The sequence below is a fragment of the Brassica napus genome, chromosome C1 (assembly GCF_020379485.1).
Source record: "Brassica napus cultivar Da-Ae chromosome C1, Da-Ae, whole genome shotgun sequence".
In the NCBI taxonomy this organism is placed as follows: domain Eukaryota; kingdom Viridiplantae; phylum Streptophyta; class Magnoliopsida; order Brassicales; family Brassicaceae; genus Brassica; species Brassica napus.
Window position 1 is genome coordinate 16,898,136 of NC_063444.1, and position 18,444 is coordinate 16,916,579.

Genomic DNA, 18,444 nt, shown 5'->3' on the forward strand with positions numbered 1-18,444 from the left:
TTCTAGTATAAGCTTAAGTTTGTGTTGTTTAAGGTCTGGTCTAGTCATGTGCTTCTGCAGTTGTTCTTGTTACTTGTTTGTTGGTCTTTAAGTGTCGTTTCTTGTTTTGCAAGTTTCTGTATCTCGACATGAATAATATAAATGCTTATGTTCTGTTTCTCAACTTGATATATATTTTTTAAAAAGCTTTGTGTATGTGTGTACGAGTCTTTCTGTTATGTTCTTTTTCTTGTCTTGTTGACATGTTCTTGGATTAATGTTTTTGTCTTATTGTGACAATATTTTCAGGTCATGTGAGTTGGAAGACACTGTGTTGGAAGACAGTGTGTCATGTGAGAGCAGTGGAAGAATCACGGACAAGGTTTGTGTATGCGTTCACGAGTCTTGTCTCATGTATTCTCTCATGTGTATGTGTTAATTTGTCTTGTCTCATGTGTATGTGTTCACGAGTCTTGTCTCATGTATTGAGTCAAGTTGTAAGTCACAGACAAGCTTTGTGTATGTGTTCACGAGTCTTGTCTCATATGTATGTGTTCACGAGCCTTTGTCAAATTGTAGTGTTGTGTCAAGTAGTGTGTAGTGTGTTCAAACAAGTTGTATGTATTATATAAACAAACTGCTCAGACTTCTCATTTTCACAAACTTCTCATACTTCTTTCATAAACAAACTTCTCATTCTCCACCATCAAACTTCTCATATAAACATAAGTCTCATATAAACAAACTTCTCATTCTCCACCATCTTGTTTCTTATCTCCTCTTGTTTCTTTTGTTCTCACCTCTCAATCTTCTCAAACAATTTTACGTAAGTTATGGCATCTTCTTCCCATAATCATTTTGAGGAATTAGAAGATGAAACATTTGATCAACAGTTTGACCAATATTTTGATCTTTACTTCGAAAATGTTGTCAATAATTACGGTGATCAACAAGAAGAAAGAAGAAGAAGAAAAAACCGAGCATATATCGAAAGAAACCGTGATGCAGGCAATCTCCGTCTGTGGAATGATTATTTCAGTCAAACACCCACATATCCTGATAATCTATTCCGCCGACGATTTACAATGAACAAGCCATTGTTCATGAAAATTGTTGATCGACTCTCCAATGAAATTGAATTCTTTCAACAAAAACAAGATGGTATCGGAAGGCTTGGTCTCTCTACACTTCAAAAATGTACAGCAGCTATTTGTGTCTTGGCGTATGGTTATGCGGCTGATGCGGTTGACGAATACCTCCGGCTCGGTTCAACTACTACTCGGTCATGTTTGGAAAATTTTGTCGAAGGAATAATAAATTTTTTAGGCGATGAGTACCTAAGAAGACCAACACCGGCTGATCTTTAACGCCTACTTGATATTGGAGAGCATCGTGAATTTCCCGGAATGATAGGAAGCATCGACTGTATGCATTGGGAGTGGAAGAATTGTCCTACCTTTTGGAAAGGTTAATATTCACGTGGTTCGGGAAAACCCACGATCGTTTTAGAGGCGGTTGCTTCGTATGATCTATGGATATGACATGCGTTTTTTGGACCTCTAGGTACCTTAAATGATATCAATGTTCTTGATCGCTCACCTATTTTTGATGACATAATAAAAGGTCATGCTCCGCAAGTCACTTACTCTGTCAATGGAAGAGAGTATCATTTGGCTTACTATCTCACCGATGGTATTTATCCAAAATGGACAACTTTTATCCAATCTATTCCAATACCACAAGGACCGAAAGCAGTTTTATTTGCTCAGCATCAAGAAGCTGTCTGAAAAGATGCCGAGCGTGCATTTGGAGTCTTGCAAGCTCGCCCGCTATTGTTAAGAATCCATCACTTTTTTGGGATAAAGTCAAAATTGGAAAGATTATGAGAGCATGTATCATACTCCATAATATGATAGTAGAAGACGAACGAGATGGATACACTCAATATGATGTTTCAGAGTTCCAACAAGAACACAACGGGAGTTCACATGTTGATCTCACGTATTCTACAGATACCCCTACAAATATCGCCAATATGATGGGTGTTCGAACTAGAATTCGTGATAGACAGATGCATCAACAACTGAAAGCTGATTTGGTTGAACATATATGGCGTAAATTCGGACGTGATGAGGACATCAATTGATCTCGGATGCTTCTTTCAAATTATTCTCGTTTATTTTACTAATTTTTGTTTTAATGTTTTTTTTTAAATCTATGCTTAAAATGTTTTCTTGTAATATACTTTATTTAATAAATAAATTTTTATCTTTGATAAAATTTATCTTTGATATTATTTTTTTCTTAAGAACCTCAAATTAAGAACCTACCATTGGAGCAGTTAAAACAAAGAGGTTCTTAGCAAAAGTTCTTAAGCTAAATCTATTATTTTAAAATGAATTAAGAACCCATTGGGGGTTCTATGGTTGAACGTTCTCTAAGAGCATCATTAACCCTATAACCCTTATGGGTTTCTTAAATTTTTTTTTGTCTGATTATAAAAAAATTAAAAAATTAAAAGCACACCAATCGCGGGCCACCACATGTCCGTGGGGCCCGAGAACAGTGCAAAAACCCACCACAATAGATCCTTATCTCACGCCTTTTGTCACCGGTTTTATAATTTTGGTGGGGTCCACACACTTATTTTGGTAAAGAAACCCCATTAACAATCCCCGATAATCATGGCTTAAGAACCCCAACCTAAGAGACCTGCAATAAACATGCTCTAAGATCATCAACATCCCTGAGTCCTTAAAAGGGGTCTTTAGCAAAAAAATTATTTAAAATTATGGGTCCCAGGAAAAACTAAATAACCGGTAACAAAAACCACTTCTATAGTACTGTATACCGATAAATACTATGCGACATTTATAGGGTGTCACTTGGCACCCCTCATTTATTAGTAGGTCAGTCATTGCTACAAACGGAGACGAGAAAACCATTGAATCCAAAAATTCAAGAAGAAAAAGGAGAAGCTCAAGGGAAGGAGGAGCGAAAAGCAAATAAGATCAGTATCGCTGGTTGGAGCCCATGATTGGATGGGACGAAATCACACCCATTTACTGACTCGTCTCCATAGCCACCGAGATCCCTAACCATATTTCTGCCATTGTTCTCAAAACGAACCGCAAACTTGAGAAGAGAGCCCAATGGTTCCGTTCTAAAGATAAACCCCACACATATGTCGCTCCTCTTCACCGATAGACCTTCGTTGCCATGCCGTTAGACTGGAAACCCAACACCGCACTGAATATTTATAAAAAAATCGAAGAAGACTTAGGGGGTTCCGGTTCAAATATGCCCCACATATTCCAAAGGAAAATTCAAAACCGTTGCACCACCACAAACCATCGTACGTCACACAGACAGATCCAAAACACCAAAGTGCACATTGTTGAAAAACAGTTTCAGTTATGTTTACTCGAGTGTAAATAATCTACTACCATTTGTAAGTTAAAACATCACTACTTAACAAATAAATGTTTTTGTATAAAATCTCAAATTCTATACTTTGACTGTTATAAACAAGAATTTTCGAAATAAAACCTTGTTTTATCTTTATCTTTTAAATAAATTTTAAAACAAATTTCATTTGTAATTCACTAACAAATAACTTTGGTAAAAATTGGAATATAAATTCTGCTGACAAAATGGTAGCTATATGTTTCGAGAACTCAGTTTTATAGATGTACTAGGTCGGCCCGGAAGTTAGAAAAAAACTATTTTATATAAATTTACATTAATTTTATGAAGCATTTTTAAAAAAATTGTAGATTGAAAACGATATTATAAACAAAAATAAATAAATAAAATTTGGAGATAATGTTGTAATTTTTAATAAATATTTTTGGACTGAATTAAAATGACAGTAAAAACAATCTAATATAATATGATTAATGATGTCTGCATATAATTATGCAAGGATCATGCCAGAGAAATATGTTAAGGAAAAACGTATATTATCTAAGGCAAAACAACCTTTTGTTAGTGTGAGTAGCTTGGCCTATGTATGTTTTAATTAAAATGTTATAGTTTTCTTCTAATGAAAGTCATACTTCAACTTCCTTGCACTACAAGAAAACACAAGTTTTACGAAGGCAGTTTTCCTCGTGATTTCGTCGTAAAATCAGTGTTACGAGTAATTAGCGAGGAAACCCGTTTCGTCGTTATACGTTTGTCGTAACGCATATATCCTCGCTAATTCGTCGTAACATAGCGAGGAACTAATTTCGCCGTAAAAGCGAAGAAGAATATTTGGTCGTAAAGACCACGTAAAGCTTCCACGTAAGGACGTCGCTAAATTTCCTCGTAAATACCTCGAAAGCCATTCCTCGTAAAACCCACGTAAATAACTTGAAAGTAAATACTCGTAAAGTAAACGTAAATACCTTGATAGCTTTCCTCGTAAAGACCACGTGAACTTTCCATGTCATTTCCTTGTAAACCTTTCCTCGTAAAAACCTCGTTAAGCTTCGACGTAAAGAAGTCACAAAATTAGCTACGAATTTACTTCGTTTCGTTATTTTACAGAAATATAAAAAAAATATAATTAAAAAAATAATTTAAATAATTTAAATTATTAATAAAATTAAAATTCTAAAAAAATCAAAACCAAAATATTTTATATATAAATAAGTTTTGAATTCATAATACAAGAACCGAAATTAAAAAGAACTAAGGGTCGTTAATCGCCGGTAGAATTCATCACTCCTCGCCGTTACATCCGCCTTGGCATGTGTGTCGGATGTTGACTCGCCTGGAATAGGATTTCGTTGTCGCATGGTCCTCAACAAGGTCTCCCATTCCGGATTTGTGGCCGCTACAACGTCCAAGAAGCCCTCGAGTCCACCCATACAAGATCACGTCGAGCTCAACTCGTGACGTAGCTCAGCAGACTCTCTACGCAACTCATCGGACTCCCTACGCAGCTGAGAGACTTCATTATCCCGTCGCTGACCATAAGACGATGTCACTCTCGGAACATTGTTGACGGAACCAATCCTCAACGTCTGTCCCTTTTTTTTAGAGACAATCTTAAAAAGAAAAAATAAATTTTGTTAGTAAAAATTTAAAGTTAAATTAAATGAATAATAAAAAAAATTAAAATTTTAGAAAATATACTCTCTGAGTGTACTGAGTCTCGGGGACAGTCTCCTGACCCGAAGAACCGGGCGTTGAAGAAGACGACGGGTCTAAACGACTACCCGGCTCACCGAACATCTCTCTGTAATGGGCAGTAAGTCTACCTTTTCGAACCTGAGAAAAAAAATTAATTTCTTAAAATTTCGTCAACAGTATATTTTCCAACATTATCCACCTAATCAACACTAAATAACATAAGATCCGTAAACCTATCTAAATTCCCTATACTAACCACCTAATCTACCTAAACTAACCAAATTAGAGAGGAATTAGAGAGGCTTACCATTGCAACGAAACATGGAGGAAGTGGAGAGGAAGTGGAGAGGAAGTAGAGAGGAAAGAAAGAGTGAGCGCTCGGGGGTATATATAAGATTACATACCATCGCAAATTCCTCGTAATTTTACGACGAATTACAGAGGCCCGTGTTTTTTTTACGACGAAACAGCGAGAGATTACAAAGGCCCGCGTTTTATCGTACGAGGAAGTTACGAGGAATTACAAAGGCCCGTGTTTTTTAGGTACGAGGACATTACGACGATTTCGCTTACGTGGAATTACCGAGGAAAGCTTCCCTATAAATATACCCGTAACTCTCCTTCTCAACCCACACACAAACTCCCAAATCACACCCAATCTCAAATCACACTCCTCAGGAAAATTCTATTCAAATTATAAATATTTGAAAAAAAAAGGAAAAGAAGAAGATATTAGAATTCATGTGGGCGAGACTTACCATTATAATTGTTGGAAGTCTTGCTACATGTGAATCTGGTATCTTTCTCCTTTTTCTGTTTTTTTTTCTAGTTTTTACACTGTGAGGTATTTACGACGATTTCGTCATACGTGGTATTTACGACGATTTCATCCTACGTGGTATTTACGACGATTTCGTCCTACGTGGTATTTACGACGATTTCGTCCTACGTGGTATTTACGACGATTTCAGCCTACATGGATTTAACGGGGGTCGCTTTTTATTTTTATTTCATCGTTATATTTCATTGCTTTCTTACGAGTCTTTTACGAGGCCCGCGTCGTAAGTTCGACGTCGCTTTACGAGGAATTAACGAGTGTTATGTTTAAATCCCTAAAATCCGAAACCCCAAACCCCATATTCCTTATTTTCTACTTCATATATTATAAACCTCATCTTTATTTCCATTCTAAATCACAATTCCCACATTCCCAAATTAGAAATATTTGAAAAAAATTGAGGAGAAGAAGATATTGGAACTCATGTGGGCGAGACTTACGTACGTAAGTCTCGCCACATGTGATTCCATAATCTTTCTTCTTTTCTTTTTTTTTCTAGTTTTTATACTATGAGGAATTAGCGAGTCCCGCTTTTCACCAAAATGTTTTTCAAATTAGAAATATTTGAAAAAAAAAGGAGGAGAAAAAGATATTGGAACTCATGTGGGTGAGACTAACGTAAGTCTAGCCACATGTGATTCCAGTATCTTTCTTCTCTTCTTTTTTTTCTAGTTTTTATAATTTCGTCATAATTTCCTCGTTGGCTTATGACTCGTTTACGACGATTTTGTCTTACGTGGAATTAGCGTGCCCCGCTTTCTTTATTTTTTTAATTTCGTCGTAATTTCCTCGTGTCTTTACGACTCCTTTACGACGATTTTGGCTTACGTGGAATTAGCATGGCCCGCGTTCTTTATTTTACATTTCGTCGTAAGTTCCACGCTATTTTACAAGGAATTAACGAGTATTACGTTTAAATCCCTAAAATCTGAAACCCCAAACCTCAAACCACATCTTCTTTATCTTCTACTTCATATATTCCAAACCCCAAACCCATCTACCCTTGAACCTCAATCTATTCTTTCACCTCAATCAATTCTTTCCATTCCAAACCACAAGTCCTTATTCATAATTAAAACAAACTCTCACATTACCTTATTCATAAAACAAACTCCCACATTATCTTATTCATAAAACAAACTACACAAAATCAAATACATCAATCGGATACATCAACATTCTCGTCATCACTAGAAACATCATCATTTTCATTAAACTCGTCTTCAACAGCTTTGTCTGTGGCATCGTCGGTAAGATCTTCGTACTCGTGATTATGCGGATCAATGAGAAGGATGTCATCAATTTCTTGCTCAGGTTCCTCGACTTCATTTATCTGTTCTTTTTTCAATGGTGGTTTTTCTCCACTGATGATTCGTCCTCGAGGTGTAACTTTGATCACGGCTAACCAATTTATACCCGAATCTCTCATCCGAGGGTATGGAAGGAAGCTAACTTGGTGGTGGATTCAAAATTACCTCGTTAAGTACACATAAACTAATTCTAAAGAACTCACAAAGTTTACGTCGTATTTACGAGGAAATAGTGTTTCCTCGTAAAAACCACGTCAATTTACATCATCTTTACGACGAAACTTTTTTGTCGTAACGTTACGAGGAAATAACGATGCTTTTATTTTTCCACGTAATTTCCTCGCAAAATCGACGTATTTTTACGAGGATTGTTTTTCCTCGTTAATTTTCCTCGTTAAACTTGTGTTTTCTTGTAGTGCTGTCACTCTTTAAATTGAATACAATCTATCGTTATTAAAGAATTTAGAATTTATTAGATAGGTTTACTATTAATTATTTAGAAGTTATTAATACTGTAGAAACTTGCGTTGTGAATTAACAATATATTTAAATTAAATGATAATATTGCATGAACGTTTTTATAGAATCTATGCTCGTATGTAATAAAGAGCTTATGATGCAGATGCGTGTAATTATCTTGCAAAATTTATTTTTGCATTGGTGTATTATTACTTTGAAATAAAATTGTTTACCGTACAAACGGAATTGTTCAAAATTTTCAAATATCAGAGTGTTCGTTTATTCAAATAGCTAAGTAGGAGTAATATATAATAATATGTTTGTGCTATTGTATGAAAAAAAAGAAGTTAGGAGCACTATTTATTGTGAAATCATGGACCTTAAAAAATAAATTGATGTAAATAGGTAAAACAAATAATTATAGGAGCACTATTTATCGTGAAATAAATTGATGTAAATGGTAAAGCAAATAATTATTCCTATGCTTTTTTTCTATAACATTATTCATATGTTAAATGCTCAGTATACATATACTAATTTAGTAAATTCAATTTTGCATTCTCTACATAATATTATACATTTTATATGAATGTTCACTAATATACTATAAACCTATTGATTCATCTAGTTTTTTTTGTTTTTACGGGCTATTTTACACATTAAAATAAATAAATAAAAATTATTGTATTTTCGACACATGTAAATCTAAGTAAAATTACCGTACTTGGTTCTTTTGATTTACATTAATTTTTCATACCGGTATGATCGGTTTGAATATCAACAATATCATAAAAATTGTTTTTATGACGTATTCATAAGACGAAGAACACAACATTATTTGTTTACTAAAAGTATAAAAGTATACTGTTAAAATATTATTTTTAATTTGATCTTAAAGCCCACACAACAATATTTATGAGTTACACCAAAAGCCCACACGATCTCCAACTCCGAGTTAATGAAACGCCGCGTTTTGGACGTGGACACGTGTCGGTTTCTCAAGACTTGAATTAGTGACGTGTCCGCGTACGTGGATAGCCTAAGAGGGAAGCAAAGCCAACTTTACATATAAAGATATTTGTTATTCTTCAAATATTTTCTCGTAAAAAAATTATTTTCAGAAAAAAATATGGTAAATTTTTTGTATATACTCCAGTAATTATTTTGTTCTATTGATTTTATAGCCAATCGGATCCACCTGCTAAATTTTGTCCAGTGCGTAATTTACTCTCGTCCTTATGGTAACAGCGGGTTGGGTGGTGCGGGACAAGCGGATTGTTTAGTGCGGTGCGGTTTAAATGCGGTTTATGTCAACAAAACGCATACTGCTGGATAAGTGTGGTTCGTCTAAAAGAAGTGGTTCAAAACAATATGTGAATGGTGACCAAAATAATAGATAGTGCGGGACAGATGTTTGAATGGTGATTATAAACTTAAAAGTGCGGGAAAATATAAATTAATATTTTCATATATATTGTAAATATATTTTACATATTTTTATAAAGTACAAATAAATTACAATCAGAAGATAAATTTAATTTATTAATTTTTCCATAACAGATTTGCAATATTAATTTTTAAAAGATATCTTATATATGTGAAACATGAAACTTAATATGTTATTAATGAGATTTTATAGCTAATATCATATTTTATTTAAAATATTATAATTTGGTTGTTTATATCAAAATTAATATTTAGAAAATATTTAGAAGATTCGGTTTAGTTTCAGCTCAATTTTTTTTTGGTTTTTAATTCGGTCCGGATTAGAAACTACCTAATATCCAAGATAATCTAGCATTTCATTTAGTTCTGATTTTGTTGTGTTTTTACTGTTAACTCAAGTTATAAAAAAAGAAGAAAATTTCAGTTTTTAATTATATATAATATTTTTGATTAAAATTAAATAGTTCAAATATTTTTAATATTTGTAGAAAATGTTTGGATAAACTAAAAGATGCAAAAAGTTTATATGGTAACAAAGTTAATTATTGTGCATAACAAAAATAAAATGCATATAATATTTTTAATAGTTTAAAAAATTTCAGATTATATCCAAACTTTTTTATTAGAATAAGTATGTTGTAATTAATTATATTAGTTAACACAGTTTTGTAAAACTTTACCAGTCAAAAAATAGAGAACCGCACCAAACCACATACTTTTACCTTCTTTTCAAACACAGGTGCGGTCTGTCATAAATTTCTCCCGCACCACTTTCTGTTTTTATTTTATTATTATTTTCCAATTAAACTTAATAACAAAAGAAGTTAGTTGAATGACGACACTTTTTTAGACCGCTGTGTGCTTCTTCCAGTCCCGCGTACAACATTCAGAGCCTATATCACAACACGACATGTGACTCGAAGTTCGAGTTTGAGATGTCGGCTATGGTCGTGGGCTCTAAAGCTAGGCGGCTGGGAATCATAGGGTGAACTTATGGATCATCATCTCCACAATTTTATGTAACCTCCCTTTTCTCGATAGTGTTTTAAGTTACATTATTACACCTATGAGTAGGTGGTGTGACAGTAACAAAAAAAAAAGAGTAGGTGGTGTGGTATTTCTGCTGGTATTTCACTGTACTTTAATGGTTCAATTATTGCGTTAATCTTGACCAATCTTGTTGTCGGTCGATATTTTTTATTTCTTCAATATTTTTCATATTTGTGTGACACATTTTTTTGCTTGCCAAGTGTCATGTTGATTTAAATCATTGTCAAGCCTAATTAAGAAACTTGTATGATATTACAAAAACCACGACATATGAAACATATGAGTGTCTCTTAGTTATGGCCTATGGGAAACGCTTATCACTATCATGTCAGTATGTCACTATGTTAATCTTACAAACCGATTGAAAATTTATCATGCATATATCAATCAATACATCCCTGTTTAATGACCTTGTCATAAAATTATAATAAATAAACTCCAAATTAGCTAGCTTTGAATAAAAGGAAATTAGAACACATATACGTAACAAATACATAAATTAAGTTTGTACACATAACGATCTATAGACTAGAGTATTATGTGTATTTTATATAATATTACATTATCTACCTTTGTTCAGTCACAACCGTTTGATCATACATTTATTTCTTCTTTTTTCTTTCTTTTATTTTCTTCTTCTTCTCCCTTTCCTTATGTTTCTGAAAACATATAGATTTTTCTATACATGTTATAACTTAAATTTTTTTAAAAAACAGATTTTCAAAAAACTGTCGGACAAAAGATTGTACTATACTATATCTGAATCATATTAAAATATAACAATACATCTGATTTAACGTATATTCAAAACAATGTTTTGTTAATACCTATAATATACTATTCTATTTATCGCAATAGTATAATTCTCTCTCCCTATCTCTCCATCCCTCCCTCCCTCCCCCCCTCTGTTTTATTTGGTAGCATAGTTTCTTTTCTTTTTTTTAATATTTTTCTTAATATGGTCATCCTACAGATTCTCCCTTAAATAAACATATACTAGTATTTTTTTAAACTGTAGATGTGAAAGCTAGTAATTGCTGAAATAAAATGAAAACAACTTTCCATGAAACTAAAAGAGAGTATGTTTCTAGTATTGTATTGCACAAATATATATATTAAAGTTTATGTTATATGTGTGTGTATCTGGTTGTTCAATAAAAACATGGAAATGAATACAAAAGATTTGATAAAATTGATTGAAATTTTATGGGAGAAGAAATACTTCCATTATTTCTGAAATGAGATACTTCCATTCTTAATAGAAAACGAAACAAAACATAAAACAAATAAAAAGTAGAAACTGTAAACATGCAAAAACTTGATAGAATTAACACAAGTGAGATAAAAAAACAATGAAATAAAGATAATAGATGAGTAATTGTGTTTCATTTGTTATCTGAAATATTAGATGATTAATCTTATAAGAAAATGAGCATAGCTCCTATTTATATAAAGGAATCAGTAGAAATTTTTAATGTAAATTCAATATACAATAGAAACTCTATAAGTTAACAAACACAATTAATAATTAATTTTCTAGTCCTGAAATGGACTAATGTAAAATAATACACTATTCAAAAAGATATTAAGATAATAAAATTTTGAATAATCTTATACAAATAAATATTCCCAAATCCCAATACATAAAAATGTATATACATTTTATATGTATAAAAATAAAATATTGTTATTCACAGTGAAATTTAGCTTAATCTTTCTAAACACTTCAAAAAAATTTGATGTTGTTTTGTCATTTCATACCTAAAATACATATAAATTTTAATATATATATATATATATATACACCAATAATCGAATAATACAACATGAATTTTTTTTTGTAAAACTTAATCAAGAATTATAATTTAAAAATCAGTTCTTCTCTTATTTTTACATAAAACATACTTCACAGTATATAATTCTGAAAAATAATTGTAAATTAATAATTCTATAAATTAATAAAATATCATGGTTTAAATATTCTTAATTGATATATTTTTATTGTAACTAGTAGAAATATTTGAAGACCTATGAATACTCATATTTTATAATTTTATTCTTGTAAATATACATTTGATTGCATTTCAAAATAAATAAAGGTTGTAAGTGGTAAATCAAAAAAGGAATAATGAAATAGAGAAGAATGAAATAAGATGAATGGAGTCTTGTAGAAAAATAAAATAGATTCATTCTATTTGTTCTTTAACAAAATTGTTATGTAATGTTTTGATTTGTATTTTGCTTAAATGTTTTTGGAATTAATAGAATGAGCTTTCCATTCACGTTAAATGGTAGTATAATGTTTTAAAAGATTAATGGAATTTCCGAGAATGAGCTTTTCATTCAAAAAATGAGCTTTTCATTCAATTTCTTTTTGAAATTAATAGAATGAGTTTTTCATTCAAAAAATAAATGATCGAGTTGCAACCAAGTATTGAAAACTAAACTTTGGGGCATAAATTTCCGAGATTTAAATACTTGGGAACATAAATGGGGATGAGAAGCCAATAGTATTAAGAGCACCTCCATTGGTTAGAACCTTTAATGGGTTCTTAAAATTAATTTAATTATTAATTGTGTATTTTAAATAGTTTAGAACCCTTAATATTGTAATTTGTTTTGAAAAGGTCCAATGGGAGAACCCCTATGAAGTTCTTAATTTTTTTTCTTTTGACATTGAAGCAATTGGTAAGATGGAAGTGTTTTAGATTTTTACAAGTATTTGAGAAGACAAACGAAAACTAATACACGAGAACCAAATAGTAAGATGGAAGTGTTTTAGAAGATATATTGAGGTGATCCAACAAGTACCTTGATGCCATGTAACTCTGGAAGTAGCATAGAGGAAACATTCTAGTTCCTAAAACATGTTGAAGTGATCTAACAAGTACCTTGATGCCATGTAACTCTGGAAGCCCATGACTCTTGTACAGACGACCTACCTGATCTATAACACCCATACAAATGGTTCAACATATGACATAAACTAGCTAAGCTTCAATGGTGAACCACAAAAAATTGAACTTGATCAAAAAAAAAAAACAGAGTACCTGGTAAGGCTAGAGACAGATAAGCCGCAATCTAAAGCTTCTTTACAGACATGTGATCCCACAAACCCATTTCCACCAAGGACAAGTAGCTGTCAAGAAACGAAACAATGATCATGGACACAAATTGCAATGTGAGATTCCCACAGAAACTGAATAAAGGTCGTACCTTTTCTTTTGTACAAGTCCAACACATAAGACATTACATTCACAAAACTTCCCAATCAGTTTCAATAAAACTTCCCAATCAGGCTCTACAACTTGAAAACACAAGTTCCCAATCAGTTTCAATAAAACTTCTAATAATCAAAACTAAACATCACTGAGATTTAACCGTACCAAAATCCTTGATGTCTCCTTCTCCACCGTGACCTGAAACTTCTTCCCGTGAGATCTTGCCGTCTTCGTCGGCTTCCCGTTGAACGCTCATTCCCACCATCGATTTCCAGAAACAATCATTCTCTTGAAGCCTTCTTCCCTTCTGATCTTCATCATAGCTTCAGAAGGAGATTTTGCCTAACCCAGAAGGATGAGATGAGATTTGAGAGAGGAGACGGAGTGATCGAGAATGGAGGAAGAAGAGAAACTGATTTCGCACAAAGCACGGCGAAGGAGAGAAACTGATTTCACACTCTTTTTTTAAGCCAATACGGATCCGCCACATTAGGGGTTTTTACCACTTCTACTTTCTCCTAATTAAACACCGGTTCTTTCATATTTTTGCATTTTTCATTTATTTTTTTTGTCTTTTTCCCCTTAGAACCTTTCCTGAACTCGTCGATGGAGCTGGTCTAAAGGGCTCTCTATTAATCATGTTATTTGGATATTATAGGTGGTCCCATTGTCAATATACAACGTGGCATATTATCAATGGCAAGTATTTAATCATTAATTATGTACATGATCCTTCAACTAATTGACAAGTCAACATCCCAAGTGCGAATCGTGCGGCCCTTGCTACTCTCCATCTTTACACCGTACGAGGCTCGTGTGTCCACAACTATATCCCGCGTGACAAGCACGTGAACTCTACCCCTCCTGTTTTTTTGGTGTTATATTTGTTTCTCTATCATAATGTGTTAAAAAAGTGGAAGCCAACTTGGTCCAACGGTTTGACTAAGGGTTCACTAATGATTCTACACAAGGGGTCTGGATTTCAATTTCCAGAAAATGTGGAGTTATGCAAATTAAAGAAGAAAAAACTTACAAGAGATCTGCAGCATGACGCAAGGAGTACCGTCAAGCATGGATCCTATAGGGCGGCTCAGATGATGCAGTCAGACGTGAATCCTCATACGGCATGTAGAATTGTCGGCTGTAGTCATCTGTAATATTTCTCATAGTTGTAATAGCATAATTATACAACGTTAAAAAAAAAATTTGTGTTAAAAAATTGTATTATTTTAACATTTTTGTTAATAAAAAATGTTACTTAATTTTTTAATAAAGTTAATATATATATATATATATATTTAAATTTCAATAAAAAATCTAAATTATATTAATTTCATAAATAATTTTATTTATCTCAAAAATTATTGATTAAATAATTATAATTATTAAAAAATAAAGAAAATAGTTAAAAGTACATTAAGTTAGACAACATTACAACATTTTTACAAAAATATACTTGATAAAAAAATACTTTAATATTTGAGTCTAGGATTTAATGATTATTATTTAGGATTTAGTATTTAAGGGTGAAGTTGGGTTTCTAAACTTCTATAAATATTTTTTTTAAATTTATAAATGATTTATAAAGGTTAATTTTTTATATAAAAAGATTAGGTATTTATAGAAATGATATATCATTTTAAAATTAAATTTGAAGAGTAATATCAAATTTGAAGTAAAGTTAGAATTCCTCATACTTTATATATTTCACTATAATATTTTTTAAATACGTGCGAGTTTGTTGTCCCGGATTGCTGTCTTGGGATTTCTAACCTAAAACCACATGCATGTCCAAATACTGTAATATATAAAAAAGAAAATCCAAATGTACAGATGTTGTTGTATATGTAAGTAACATAAAGATCAGTTTTTTTTTTCAAAAAAAAAAAAAACATAAAGATCAGTTTAACCTATATATATTTTTGTTCCTGTAGAATACTAAATTATATTTGTGCAGATATTGAATAGGGGTATTCAATTCATCTTTGCTATGGGACAACGGATCGCGGTCCCACGAAAGTGAACTTAATTATTATTACTATTTTGAGAATTTAGTGAATTCAATTATATAGAGTCATTAGGTAAATAGGATCAGGGGAGAATCTATAATGATTTTCTATTGGGTGCAAAAATTTAATAATTAACAAGGGGGTGCACAACAACATTAAACCACTTCTTCTAGCTGATTTATATGAAATTTTACATGCAAAATTGTTAATCTTAATAATATTAGGGAGGCATGTGCTATCATATTCAGTGCCTTGGTTTCGCTCTTATTCATACAGAAAATATAGAATCAGAAACTATAAACAATAGCTATTTTCTATATTTTATTTATTTATATGTGTGATATTGGAGAAAAATATTTGAAAATTTAGCTTAAACCTTTTATAAATATAAAATTATAATAGGTGGTTAGTGAATATTAGTTACAAATGAATTTATTTATAGTATTATAACTTAAAAACTTGTTATACATATTCTAGGTTTAGTAAATTGTGTCTATCCACTTAATGGAATCAAATTTAGTAGAAGTATTATTTATTTGCAATCGCCGTAATAAATAGGTAGGTTTTAATTTTAAGACTTCGAATGTTACGAACCTTTCTGCCTCGCACCGCAGTTAACAGTACTATATAACTGTTAGAATCGCACCGCAGTTGAACCGCTTGTCCCCTACCGTTCAATCCTCAATTACCATTAGGAAGCTAAGGACATCATTAGTGAAGAGTACGTCGTGAAGGGTACCTTCCCACTACTATATTAATATTTCAAAATAATTTATTATTTGATTTAATTTTAATGTTAAAAATAAAATTAAACTAATGAAACAATGACAGTTGTCTTTATAGTACCTCAAAGTTCGGTGAACGTTTCTTCAAGAAAAGACGTTTCTTCAAGAAAAGACGTTTCTCTCTGTTTCTACTCCCTCTCCCATACTTTTCTTTTTCTTATTATTTTTGTTTAGAAACTCTCTTATATACAGACCACTGCGCATGCTCAAAGAAGGATAGAACGGTACGAAACAATCAAAAAACATTTTCCACGAAGCTTGTCAATTAAAAGGAAAACAACAAGAGAGTAAAAATGGGATCCATAGAATGACCAAAGAGGCATGAAAGGCATGTGAAGTTCACGTGAACTAGACCCCACGTGGGACTATTAATTCAGGCTTAGGAAAGTAGATGTAATTGACAAGTTTATCCTTCAACGAATCAACGTAGTGTCTCTCAGTTATGGCGTTGGCCCCATCAGTACTTTTGTCCGATTTGACTTCCAGTTTGGGTTTCTTCATTCTCTAATCATCATCACACCTCCCCCAATTATTTGAACTCCATTGATAAGTAAATAACGACGACAGAGAAATAAAAAGAGGGGAACTTTGAGCATATAACCAAAAAAAAATCTATATTTCACCGACTAACCATATTAGTATCTTTTTTCTCTTTTTTTTTTTTTTACTTCTCTCTATCCTCTTACTACAAAACTAATATTTTTTCCAATATTGTCACTTTGCAAATTAACCCAATAAACAACTAGTCAAGAAAAAAGAAAAAAAACTAGTCAAGATATTTCCAGGGCAAGTCGTGATGTCATGTATATGCGATCGGAAATTTAATCCCGTGAAAGTATGAGATCTCTAATTTATAACGTGTGATTGTAAATTGTCGGCGTAATTAAGAGGAACAAAACATGGAAGAAAGAAAATGAACAGACAAAGAAGAAATGAGAGTAAATGTTTACTCCACTCAAAGCTAGTGAAATAATTTCTACCACTACTTTTCAACCTGATTGGTAAATATTAAGCACGAAATAGAGTAAAACAATTTTACTCTAGAATATTTACTCCAAAATGACTATTCAGTCACACTCTAATTGATCGCAACACAAAACAGTGTCATTTATTTGCATTTATTACATTGGTATTTGATCTTAATAACATGTCGATGTCCTCGTAAGTTCGTAAATCGCAACCGCCAGTTTTCACCGGTCTCTTTAGGAACCAGAAAAGGTAAACCATACACTTAATTTCTACGCTTCCCAATATTTTTTATTACTTCCTTCGTACCATTTTAAATGATGTTTAAACATTTTTATTTTGTTTCATAATAAGTGATGTTCTCAAATTTCTATATAAAATTTAATGTCAATTGAAATTTGCAACCAATTACAAAATACTATTCCCTCCGTTTTTAAATGTAAGTAGTTTTAGCAAAAACAATTTGTTTCACAATATAAGTAGTTTACATATTTCAATGCATCTTTTTCATTAATTGAATATTGTGTGACCAATGAAATAATGTTAGGTTTTTAATAATTGGTTGAATTAATTGGTTAAATGATATATTCTTTTAAATAACAATTTTCTAAATATTCGTGCTTTTAAGCAAAACTACTTACAATTAAAAACGGAGGGAGTACATGTTTTTCTTATTGGTTAGGCTGATTTTATTTAATGCAATTTTATGTAACCAAGATAAATTGCATAAAAATTTGTATTTTCTTAATTTTTGTGTAAAAACCTTAAACACCACTTAAAATGATACAAAAGGAGTATAAGAATATTTTTGAGCGAACTTTCAGAGAGAAAAGTGTGAACTCTAGAGTCAGTTTGGGTGAGCGGTTTCAGTTCGAATTTGGATCGGGTATTTCGAGTTTTTAGGTATTTCAGTTAAGGATCTAGAATCCATTCGGTATTTTTACATATCAGATCGGGTTCGAATATTTTTAGTTCGGGTTCAGATATTTCGAATATATTGAAATAACCTAAATACTTAACAAAATTTTAAAAAATATTCTATGATTCATCTTCATCGTTTTCTGTAATTCCACGGAACAGTGAATCCACAAGTGTGAATGTCTAATCCCATGAAGCACAAACTCAAAGTTTATTAATGCCTTAGGCTTAACAAAGATGGTGTTAAGTAGCATGCACCTAAATATCTTGATTGTTTTGAAAATCCAGTTGTGGAGCAAAAAAGCATAAATCATGGGATTCCTTTTTGTAGTCAGCCATAAA

At 31.9% G+C, this 18,444-nt stretch overlaps 1 long non-coding RNA gene across 2 annotated transcripts; it reads right to left on the minus strand.

Moving 5' to 3' along the window:
• Positions 1–10,547: 10,547 nt before the first annotated feature.
• LOC111203167 lies at positions 10,548–16,453 on the minus strand. Of its 2 annotated transcripts, XR_002656002.2 has the most exons (7): positions 16,280–16,453; positions 16,028–16,182; positions 13,590–14,575; positions 13,420–13,510; positions 13,254–13,342; positions 13,015–13,150; positions 10,548–10,862 (listed from the first exon to the last, which is right to left on the minus strand). It is a non-coding gene; the product is annotated as an uncharacterized LOC111203167 (long non-coding RNA). The 2 variants fall into 2 exon arrangements; XR_007318605.1 differs by lacking the exon at positions 10,548–10,862 and having other exon boundaries at positions 12,851–13,150.
• Positions 16,454–18,444: the final 1,991 nt, after the last annotated feature.